The sequence below is a fragment of the Lynx canadensis genome, chromosome E2 (genome assembly GCF_007474595.2).
Source record: "Lynx canadensis isolate LIC74 chromosome E2, mLynCan4.pri.v2, whole genome shotgun sequence".
Classification (NCBI taxonomy): Eukaryota; Metazoa; Chordata; class Mammalia; order Carnivora; family Felidae; genus Lynx; species Lynx canadensis.
The window spans coordinates 34,004,667-34,017,221 of NC_044317.1; positions in this window are offsets into that span (position 1 = coordinate 34,004,667).

The window sequence follows — 12,555 nt, forward strand, 5'->3', positions numbered from 1 at the left end:
TGGGATGAGGCAGATGTGATTGATGGTAGGAAGGCCTTCGTGATCCACCCCCCTCCCCCCTGCCCCGATACCAGGGACGTGCCTCCTCCTTCCACGCCTGTATGCCTTCTCAGGGCCCGCGGTGGTGCTGCCGACAGGCCCTTTGGGGCTTTGCCTTCAGTGGGACCTCCCCCTTAGGCTTTCTGAGGCTAGTTCTCCCAGGCTCATCCTGGTGCTTGCAACGGATGTGCAGCCTGTGAAATGGGCCCATGCTGGTGAGGCTCCCGTGCCCGGGCCCCAGTGTGGGGAGGTGACCGGGCGCACTTGGGAAGCAGCCCTACTTGTCAGGACTTTCCATCCTGGCTCAAGGCCATGGTGGGCCGATGAGCCACATGCTGGGGGAGAGTCTGTAGCTGGCATGTCCCCTGCCATCTTCCTCAGTTCTTGTCACCTGACATGCAGCCCTCACTGAACTTAAATGGGCTGGATGGCTTCAGAGGACGACCTGTATGAACTTGGGGCTGGGAGGAAGTGAAGAGTTATCACCTAGTTATCAGAGTGCAGAGTGCCTGCATTCCCCCAAGCGTGACATTCCACATCCCATGCTCCTGAATCCTGCAGTGATTCAGGTGGTCGATAGGCAAAATGAGGGGTTTTCCCCCATACTTCTCTGTTTATCTTACTGTCTATTAGGCAAATGTTACTCGATATGTTTATTCTAATATCTATTAGAAAAATTGTTAGTAGCACACCAGATGTGCGACTTCACATAGAGTGTCCTTGGGAGGCGAGAAGAAAAGGTATTTATGCAAAGGAGGGAAGCTGAGGTAAAGAAAAGCATTCTGTAACTTTTTTTAATTATTTTTTTTAATGTTTATTTATTTTTGAGAGAGATAGAGAATGAGAGTGAGGGAAGGGCGGAATGAGAGGGAGACACAGAATCTGAAGCAGGTTCCAGGCTCCGAGCTGACAGCACAGAGCCCGACATGTGGCTCGAACTCACGAGCCGTGAGATCATGACCTGAGCTGAAGTCGGACTTTCAACCGACTGAGCCACCCAGGCGCCCAACTGTAACTTTTTTTTAATGTTTATTTATTTTTGAGAGAGAGAAAAGAGACAGAGTGTGAACAGGGGAGGGGCAGAGAGAGAGGGAGACACAGAATTTGAAGCAGGCTCCAGGCTCCAAGCTGTCAGCACAGAGCCTAAGTCAGGGCTCAAGCCCACAAACCATGAGATCATGACCTGAGCTGAAGTTGGACGCTTAGCGAACTGAGCCAACCAGGTGGTCCTCTGTACCTTTTTTTTTTTTTTTAAAGTTTATTTATTTATTTTGAGAGAGAGAGAGAGAGAGAGAGAGAGAGAGAGAGAAAGTGCAAGTGGGGGAGGGGCAGAGAGGAGAGAGTCCCAAGCAGGCTCTGTGCTGTCAGCACAGAGCTGAATGTGGGCCTCCAACTCACGAATCGTGAGATCATGACCTGAGCTGAAATCAAGAGTCGGACGCTTGATTGACTGAGCCACCCAGGCGCCCCTCATTCTCTGTCTGTGCTCCTGGCCAAGCTCCTGGGAGGCCTGGGGAGGCCCTGCCAGTCCTGGAGACCGGTCGGCGGAGATGCCCTGTCCCTGCTCGGGGTGAATGCCGAGGAGGACTCCCCACACCTGCCTCGACAGTCGTCATCTCACGAACACTGGGCGAGTCGGGTGATGTCAGTCCTGCCCTGGTGGGGCCAGCTGCCAGGTGGAGACACAAGGGCCCCTAAAGGCCCCCACATGCATTCTAACCACCCTGGGTGGGCGATGGAGCTGAGCTGGGGGACACATCTGTGCCATTGAAAATCCCCCCTCCCAAATCAGACTTATTAAAAGTATTGACTCCTGAAACTATAAAGTATTTATCGTGATTGCCCCTACCCCTGGGACATCCATGTGGAGTTGATGTTTGGAAATGGTCCTTACAGTTCATTCCTGTGGAAGGCTCGGGGCTTTTGATATGAAGAATGATATGGAAGGCTGGTCCTTGTGCCCCACACCAGATGAAAATACTTAGACACACACATGTGCACACATAGGCACACATACACACACATCAGTTTTTAATAAGAGACTCAGTTTCCACTTTGCTCTTGTATAAGATAAACCACACGTATAATAAGGTAGTGACATTTATTTACAGGATGTTAGCACAGAGGATAAGTGGTTCAGGAGTCATAAAAAATATTAGTTTCTACTCTATGGTGCTTTTCTGCAAATGAAATTGGAAACAAGGCAAGAGAGTGGGACTCTGGTCTCACCCCCTCCTTCCTTTCCACCTCAAACAGTGGACAGATCTGGGTGGGTGCTGTCCGTTTCTCCCCTCAGCGAGGGGCCAGGAGCCCAGGCCATGTTGCCTGATTCCCGTGGTCCCGGCCCCCACCTTCAGTTTGCTAGCACCCAGGGGCTGCTTCTGTCCATCCCTTTGTGAGGGGTTGTTATGGTCCCTCCGCGCATGGCAGAGTGTGCCCTCGGTTCTGTCACCTTCCGACAGAGTTGGACGGCTGGTGGCTGAGTACCCGATGTTGCCACCGTAACAGGAAGTGGGAGCCAGACCCTGTTGTAAATCCACATTTATATGCTGCACGTTGCTGGTTAACGAGACCGTGCAGGGGTGACTGTATGAAATGAAATATATATATGAACAAGGAGATTAACCTCAGGGAGACAGGATTAAACATAAGGACAGCCTGGGAGGCCTGAGGCCCTCCAAGTGTTAAGACCTAGGCAGGCGGTTCCCCAGAAAGGGAATTTGCAGGAAACCCCTGAACCCTGAACAGATTTACTGGGAGCGCAGACGCAATAATCCTATTTCATGTGGACGACTATGTGCCACGCACTGGACTAAGCTCTTCACATGTGTTACTTCACTTGGTCTTCAAAACAAATGGGGATTTTATTATCCCCACTTTATGTATTCTTAAAACGGCTTTATTTGTTTGTTTGTTTGTTTATTATAATCTCCACACCCAGTGTGGGGCTCGAACTCACAACCCCGGGGTCAAGAGTCGCACACTGTTCCGACCGAGCCAGCCGGGTGTCCCCACTCCCACCTTATAGATGAGGAACTGAGACTAGAAGGTGGAGTCAAGGGAGAGCTTGTGATCCAACTAGTCTGAGACACCCAACACTGACCTCCTAGACCCAGCTCTGGGGCCTTCCACAAAGAGGGGTCACTTCAACCCCAAGCTTCCCCATCCAGCTGTGGCTTTTCTGAGACAGTTCAGGAGGGCTGGGAGAGCTCAGGCCATCAAGTACTGTTTGTTCAGCATAAGAGGAGAGAGGCAGGTTGTGTGGGCAGGAGGTGCGTGCACTCTGGGGCCATGTAGACTTGGCTTCAACTCTCAGCCGTGCCTCCTGTCGCTCATCTAATTCAACCTACTTAAGAAAATTCATTTAGGTCCTGGTTTCCCCATCTGTAAAATGGGCACCATCATTCAGTCCCTTCACAGGGCCATTGGGAGGATTACACATAAAAGTTATAATGTGTGTGAGGCCCGTGAGTGCTGTCCCCAGTGTCACTGACGTGTGGAGTCTTGTGTCAGTCAAGTGAACTGGAGGGTGTGATAAAGAGATGTAGAGGGTCTCCCTACAGGGGCTGAGAGTACAGGTGGGGGCAACATGTTATGCTGTGGGATCATAGCTTCCCTTTGCCTGGCACCTGGGTGTGGAGGGGACTCTGGACCAGATACGTTATAACAGCTTCTCCCTTTACCCTCACTCAGAGCTACCTTGCAGGATGGCTGTGCCCAGAGAGGTTACCTAACTCACCCAGGCCATAGCCAACCATGGCGGGTAGGAGTTGAACCTAAGGCATCTTGTTTTGGCCACACCTTGCTGCCCATGAGGACTAACCTAAGTCCAGGGCCCGGGGGCCAGGGAGAGATTTCCGGAGGAGGTGGGCCTGGGCCCTTCACAATGTTTCTGACCAGGGAGAGGGGTGTCTCTGTAGCTGGTGATCAGCCCCGGGGGCTTGGACGAGAAGCCCGCAGCCCTGGTCTTGTGTCCAGGTCTTCCCACAGTCAGAATGGAAAGGAGGGCGGGGTAGGGCCGGGCTGGGCTGCCTCAGATTTCCCCTCGTTTATATCTCCTTGCTCAGGCAAATGCAATTTGATTTGATTTTCCTGAACTTCATCTATGAGCAGAAACGTTTTTTAATTAAAAAAAATTTTTTTTAAGTTTATTTATTTACTTTGAGAGAGACAGAGACAGTGTGAGTGGGGGAGGGGTAGAGAGAGAGAGGGAGAGACAGCACAGAGTCCGATGTGTGGGGCTCGAACTCGTGAACGGTGAGATTATGACCTGAGCCAAAACCAAGAGTCAGAGGCTTAACCAACTGAGCCACCCAGGCGTCCCAATGAGCAAGAAACTTTTTATTTACATTAAATAAGAAACCCACAGACCTGTTAGGTTTTTGTCTGTGATTTTTATCATTCTTCCTAAAATGGGATTTGCACATTAGTCTAAAAGGAAATCAGAATTTTATCTGTGGTTAAGGTAGAAATTCATCCCGACTCCAGGCTGGTCCCCCAGCCCTGAGCCTTCTCTGGGGCCCTGCCTGGGCAGACAGGCTTGGCCTCTGAGCTGTAGGTGGTGGGTGGTCCCCACTGTCCAGGGGTCTGCTTGTCACTTTCCCTAGCTCCTACCCTCTTCTTTACATCTACACTCTGGGTTCTCATGTTTCCACTTGTTTCTGCCTCACTCCGAGAGTGGGGTTCATTTAACTTCTCCATCATTCCTAGTTCATTCATTCATTCATTCATTCAGTCACTCAGCTCTTAGGTGCCAGCCCCCAAGGGGCACAGCCATGGTAACACTTACTGACAGAGAGCACAGTCTAATGGCTGAAGATCAAAAAATCTTTCTCCTAGTACCTAGCTCAGAGTCCTCAGTACCTACTCGAGGTACTGAGTGCTTAGTAAAGGGGAAAAAGACCAAATACACATGGGACCTATGTCTTTGACGCCTAAAAATCAGCGAACTCTTTGTCCTAGCGATCCTGCTTCGGGGAACTCATTCTGAGAAAAATCACTGACCAGGCTTGTGGCCGTGGGCAAAGTGTGTGGATGTGTTTTGCACCACGACCTCCCTTACAGTGGACGACAACTGGAAGTAGCCTGGGTGGCCAGCACCAGGGCACTGGTTTAATTACTCCTGGAGCCTCCTACAGGACCGGCATCTGCGATGACAGTGGCCGTCCACGATTTTTATGCGAAAAGATGTTGTTCTTGGTAAATGGCTGAGTTGGAAAAGCAGGTTCTGGAACGGTTTGTGTTGTTCAGTTGTACATATTGTTACAACTTTCTGGAAGGCTATGACAACGTATTTGCACCCAGAAAATTGTACTTTGTGTTTCTCAATTTGAACTCACGTGTATTTGCTCGTTTTCTACGTTGTCCATGGATTACTTGTGTGGAAGACTTTTATGAAAAAAGAGAAAGATGCTTCGTGTAGGAAACAATAAGAAAAGGGCAACTCCGAGTGAGTTCTGGGTTTCCTACGTACATGGGACATGGGGCAGAGCCTGGGCAGGGCAAGTGGGGTGGTGGGGAGAGCCGGGAGGTGCAGTGATGTGTGGTGGCTTCAAGGTGGCTTCCAGGGCTGGCTCCACCCCCCGGCTGCTGTTCCGTCCCTCCCTGCGCCTCCCCGGGGCAGGTTCCTGTATCCAGTGCTGTGTTAACTGGACGCATCTCTTCCCAGATCCATGTCAGCAAGTGTCCTGTTTGGTGCCTTGACACTGGCCAATTGGTGGGAGTATTTAGCAGCAAATGCCACAAACCAGGGCCCTTTCTCCCCGAACCACCTGTTAAACCTTTGCCAACACAGCACCACCTCACGTGGTTTCCCCTTGACGTCCCAAGGAACCCGGGTGCCTGGGGAGACCCCAGAGGATGAATTCTCTTCTTAGGTCCCCCTGGTGCTGGCACAGGAAGGAACTGGGGGAATCTTCTGTAAATTTGAATCATCGGGGAGAGAGAGAATCCGTCTTCCTTTTGTTGGCTGACCCCACTCAGTCTGGAGCCACAGCTTCTGTTTGTTGAAGGTGGAAGTGAAAAAAGGGGTTAAGAATCCCGCCCCAGCTTCACTCCGACCTAGTTCGGGGACCTTGGGCAAATTGCTTGGTCTTTATTTTCTCATCTGTAAAATGGGGTTAATACATGTTCTTATAGGATTGTGCAGGCCAGTGGTTCTCAAGCTCTAGCATGCATGAGAATCACCTGCTGGGCCCCACCCCCAGAGATTCTGCTATTTAAAATTCTGCATTTCTGGGGCGCCTGGGTGGCTCAGTCAGTTGAGCGTCCGACTTCAGCTCAGGTCATGATCTCACGGTTCGTGAGTTCGAGCCTATGTAGGGTTTTCTGCTGTTAGAGAGGAGCGTGCTTTGGATCCTCTGTCTCCCTCTCTCTCTGCTCCTGCTCCCCTAGAAAATAAATAAACATTAGAATAGAATAGAATGGAATAAAATAAAATAAAATAAAATAAAATAAAATAAAATAAAATAAAATAAAATAAAATTTATGCATCACTGACAAGCTGCCAGGTGACACGGCCGTTGCTGGTCTGGGGACTGCAGTCGGAGAAGTTACAGAGGTTCGTGCCTGGTGAGGGCTAAGGATCACATCATATAGGGGGCTTTGTGTATCCGGACTCCGGGGTCTGGAAGCTAGGGTGCTTGGGTTCCAGGTCTGCTTTGGTCACCTCTGCTGCCCCATGGGTGAGCTGTTTGTCTTCTCTGGGACTTTATTTCTCCTTCTGTGAAATGGGTCAGTAAAAGCTTGACTTTCAGGTAGCAGCTGAGGAAGCGTCTGCAAAAGCCCTCTGATGCCAGGTGATTCTGGTAAGAGTGGCAGGGACGCCTTGGGGGACCCTGGGCCACCATGCTGACATCTGCCTCCTCACCCACTAGGGACAGGCACGGGAGGGCAGGCCGTGGCACCGGTCCCGGGGCACTGCTGACTTGCCCGGTCCTTCCTCCTCTTCCGACAGAGCTTTGATGTACTCTTCCATTTGAATTCACTTGGATGCCTGGCCTTTGTGGTACTGTCTTTGCTTCTCAGTTCCCGACTCTGTTATCCACTACAGTGGACACATCATGTGTCTCTGTGGTACTCCGTTTCCTCTTCTTTTCCTGCCCCGTGGCTGGGACGGAGCAGACAGAGTGAGGGGTGAGTAGCTGGGTGTTCCCAGCTTTGAGCTAAAGCCGCACTCGGAAACATCCCCGCTGGCCTTGTGAGCTTATGGGCTGGGTTCTGGACCCGTGCTCTGGCTTCGCAGGTTCCATTGCCTCATCAGAAAAAGTGGAGACTTTGAAGACTTTCTCAGAGGGAGGCTGGGAGGATTACGTGAGAGCCAGTGGGTGGGACGCCCGGTCCGGTGCCTGGTGCTACAGCGGCCCGGTGGAGGTTTGCTTTCGTGGGGGGGAGTAGTCCTCACCCTGGCCCAGATCTGCTCCAGTTGGACACAACACCCACATGTGGGTGCAAGCGCGCATGTGTGCCTTATGCACGCGCCATGCGTCGGTGCTTGAAGGGGGTGGGGAAGCTCAACGGACCAGGATGGAGACGGCCAATAGATGTTTTTCTTTTTGAGAGAGAGAGAGTGAGAGAGAGAGAGCTCGCACAACAAATGGGGGAGGGGCAGAGACAGAGGGAGACACAGACTCCGAAGCAGGCTCCAGGCTCCGAGCTGTCAGCACAGAGCCCGACGCGGGGCTCGAACCCAAAGACTGTGAGATCCTGACCTGAGTGGAAGTCGCACACTTAACCGACAGAGCCACCTGGGTGCCCCAGAGCGCCAGTAGATTTTAATCCACCTTGTTGAGCCTTTTGAAGCTGCACCCATGCCCAGCAAGAAGGAGAGCCCTGAATGATTAGCAATGTCTGCCACAGGTGCGGGACAGGGCAGCTGGGCCAGGTTTGACACTCGTTCTGTCTCTGGTCTAGTGAAAAAGCCATTCCTCTCATACTTAAAGCATACTTGAAGTGCGTCACATTCATCACCCAGTTTTCACATCATCCTCATCATCGCTCTCACTTTTTAGGGAAACCTGGAGGAGAGGACCCCCGTTTCTGCAAGGTTGCCCCAGATCTAGATTCTCCTGGGATTGGTGCTTCTGTTCCTTCTGCTCTCTCTTGGGGTGTGTGGGGTGAGGATGGGGTGCTCATGGAGGGACATGAGCTGGCATGGAAGCTGAACCCCTTGGTTGTGAATACTAGATGGTTGCACATTTGGGGACACCATCCCTGCACTGTGACAGGGACTGGGAGGCTGTGATGCCGAAGGACCCAGGGCTGTCCCTGGGCCCTTCCTGGGGGTGGGGTGGGGCGAGTCTCTCGGGAAACCTGATCTCACTGCTGGAACCCTCCTGTCCTCACAAGCTCAGTGAGACCTTAGCGGTCCGCCAGGAACCTGAGGGAGGACGGCAGCTTGGATAACCCCAGGAATGCTCACGTTGATTGCCCGTTTACCTGGGGCAGTGTGCGGTAGGAATCCCAGCTCATCGAGGCCTCTGGACACTCCTGTCAGTAGTGTCCTCCTTTCACGGAGGACACGGAAGATCACGGTGGATCAAGCATCTTGCCCCAGATCTAATGGCCTGAAACTGGCAAAGCTGGGGGATGGTCCTGGGGAGCCCTATTTAGGACCCCCTACCCAAACCCCTCCATTTTATAGCTTCTCTCTGGTGCCCTCATCTGTCCTGCTAGAGTGAGCTCTGTCGGGTGACTTCTGGAAGGTTGATCTTCCCGGTAAGGATCGACCAACTTCTCTTCTGGAGTTGTTGGACTCTTACTGGATGTCTCTGTTCCGAGTGTTTTATAGGTAAGCAAGGCAGGGAGTGAAAGGGAAGACAGTGGCCGAGCAAGATCCAGGCTTCTGACCCATCTGCCCAGGGTAGACCAGGGGAACAATATATAAAAAATTCTCAGAAAAGTTGCATCTTTTCCTAGGTGCTTGTTCCAAAGCCAGTGTTTAAGGGGAAAGTCGGGCATTGCCAAAATTGCTGTAAGCACTTACTGCGAAGCTGCCGACTTGGCGACCCACCCACGCTCTCTTGATGGGTCTAATGCATCAGCTGTTGCCTCCCACATTGGAACATACTGCCTTTTTTTTTTTTTTTTTTTTTTTTTTTTTTTTAGCAGTGTATCAGGTGGAAGAAAGCTTCTGGTTAGGAGCCACAGTGTCCAAAAATAGGTTTCTTTAGGGGTGCCTGGGTGACTCAGTTAGTTGAGCATCCAACTCTTGATTTTGGCTCAGGTCATGATCTCAGGGTTCCCGGGTTCAAGTCCCATGTCGGGCTCTGCACTGACAGCATGGAGCCTGCCTGGGATTCTCTCTCTCCCTCTCTCTCTCCCCACCCCCCACTCATGCGTGTGTGTGTGTGTGTGTGTGTGTGTGTGTGTGCTCGCGCTCACGTTCTCTCTCTCTAAAAGTAAATATTAAAAAAAACAGATTTCTTTCTTTATTATTAAAAAAATTCTTTTAACATGTATTTATTTTTGAGAGACAGAAAGAGACAGAGCAGGAGCAGAGAGAGAGAGGGAGACACGGAATCCGAAGCAGCATCCAGGCTCTGAGCTGTCAGCACAGACCCTGACATGGGGCTTGAACTCCCAAACCGTGAGATCATGACCTGAGCCCAAGTCCAACGCTTAACCGACTGAGCCACCTGGGCTCCCCCAAAATAGATTTCTTTAAATCCTAGACCCACCCTCCAGGTGGTGAGGTGCAGACAGACCAATGGGAGGGGTGAAGAGTTCTTGCCCCTGCCGTAGGGCTGTGCTCACTGGGGAAAATGGCAGGCGGTCTTAATGGAGCCATTTCAATTGTTAGTTTATTCTCTTTTTGGCAAGTGGTCAGAGAATCATGAGAGTAAAGTACAGGGGTTAGTGATATGACCCTGTCAAGAGATCCTCTGAGGGTCTGGGTTTGGTGCTGAGTGGCTGCGTTGGGGGCGGGGTGGGGGGTGGATCTTGGGTAGTTTTAGCTTTGGTTGCAGAGAGAGCCTTTGCTTTTCCATGCTGTCACTCCCCCAGACCAAACCCACCACCTAGAACGCATCCCCACTGAGAGGACCCTGGAGGGTGTCGGCTTAGTGATTGGGTTTGTTTGCAATTGACCCTGGTCATTTTGCCCTGAAGCCTGATGGCAGAGATGGTCATGGGCTACACGTTATGGCACATCTGTGTGAGTTAGAAAAAAGGCTGGCCATGCCTATGTGCAAAAGGATGGGTACATCTTGCTCTGGGATAGCCCTGTATCAGGACATACTGTTTAGTGGACAGAGTGTGGGCTAAATTTCAACCCTTTTTCACTACTTCTGCTGGGCCTCTTGTGCAGTGCACAACCTGCACAGCCATACACAGCAGTCTTCCTTGCTTTACACTTTTTCACTCCTTGAAATTGCTTAGTACTAAATGATGACACTTCATTTCATGCCTGACAATGAGAGTCTGGACTCTAGGTGTATCCTATACCTTCCTTGGCCTTGGCCTGGTATAAGTGAGAGGATTTCTTTAAGGATGAGCCCAGGAGAGGCAGTCATGTGCCCCTGGCTTGTCTCACTACCTCCATTGGGACAGGGATGCCTTTAGGGGGAGCCTCTGTCAGGCCAGTGTGAGCCCAACCCTTCCCTAAGGATGAGATGATCCCTGGGGCCAAGGCCAGTAAAGCATGGAAAAGTCCCCTAAGACATTGTGAACACCAGCCAGAGGTGGGGCCAGGTGAAAATGCTCTCAAAATAAAAGCCATTAATTCAGTGGTTCTTAAACCTTTTTTTTGGCAGGCAGGCAGGAGGTAATGGTGGTGTTCTAGATCTTTTTGATGAAAACCACATATCCTTTCCCCAGAAAAATGCCTGTGTGTACACATGTCTGGAGGCTTACAGCCAGGGGCAGGGCCTTCTCAGATCCTTGAAGCCAGGCCCAGCAGCTGGCCCTGGTATGAATTTTGGAGTAGGGAAGGTGGTTTCTGGGCCCTGTTGACCCTGCTGGAGGCTTCCTCTGGCCCTTGGGTCAGTGCTTGCCTCTGTCCACCTGTCTCATTCACGTCCTGACGCTGTCTTAGAACTTGTCCCCTGCGCTTTTCTACCTCTGGCCTGCACCTTGTCTGTCAGCCCAGGTCCTGCCTGACTTTGGCCAACCCCCCAGAGCAAGGGGCACTGGGGAGGTGGGTTACACAGCTGCCCACCTAGCACCACTAGCCCCGTGCTGCTGGGCTCCCAATGTCCAGAGGCCCAGCACACAGGCTTTGGGTCTTACTGGCATGTCGTTGATGGCAAGGCCGTCCCAGTGCACAGGGAGCAAGCTGTGCGCACTTTCAGAGTAGGGGAGTTGTCATCACTTACAAGCCCGCTGCTGAGCTGGGAGACAGTGTCTGGTGAGGCTCACGAGCTCTATACTCCCATGGGAATCAGCCGCTCACAGCTTGTGATCCCAGAGCCGGGAGAGAACCCAGAGTTCTGTCTGGAGCCCGACAGAGCTTCAGAATCCTTCTTAACACACCCTAAGAACCATACACTGTGTTAGTACACTGTGCACTCTCCAGTGTGAACACGGGTCCTGCACCACCTCCCCTCATATTATACGTGGCCATGCATCCCCTGTCCGGGTATACAGACTTGCTGCTGTGCCCTGACCCTGTGTGTTCAGACTCACTGTGCCTTCTCCCCATGCTTACACACTCGCCCCCCACACTCCCTTCCTTTGTGTGCACACTGGCCTTTGTGCACATACAAATGGCCATCGTTCACAGGAGCAGACGACTCTGTGTTCTCCTTGAGATTGGGCAGGGTGAGGGTTTGCCTTGGCTTCAGTGGTGCCAAACATCTTTAAATGAAAAGTTAGTGGGGCGCCTGGGTGGCGCAGTCGGTTAAGCGTCCGACATCACCCAGGTCACGATCTCGCGGTCCGTGAGTTCTAGCCCCGCGTCAGGCTCTGGGCTGATGGCTCGGAGCCTGGAGCCTGTTTCCGATTCTGTGTCTCCCTCTCTCTCTGCCCCTCCCCCGTTCATGCTCTGTCTCTCTCTGTCCCAAAAATAAAAAAATAAACGTTAAAAAAAAAAAATTAAAAAAAAAATAAATGAAAAGTTAGAGGTAGAATCTGGGGAAGCCTCCAGAAAGCACCCAACTCCTCCGGCTGGCTGGGCAGCCCCTGTAGGTGTTATCCATATTGACCACTGTGCTGATTGAGTTTTCTCTGAGATGCCCAACCCTTGGGGTCCATTGCGCCTCCAGCAGAAGTCCACTTGGGGAAGGCTCAGGCTCCCAGACGGCGCCTGCTGCCAGTGTAGACTCAGCACCCCCAGCAAGTGGCTGGCTCTGGCTGTCGGGAAGGCCTTCCTTCCTCTGTGCCTGCTGCCCCTGCTAGTTATCTAGCTGTTGAAGAGACCAGTCCGGACGGAGGAGTAAGAGTGAGACTGGAGGAGAGGAGAGCCCCTGCACGTTCACGGCAGCAGGGAGCACGGAGCCTCGTGCTGATGCTGGGAACACTGGGCGTGACTTTTTCTCATCAGGAATGTATAAAGGATGGTGTGCTTATGCCTTCAATAAA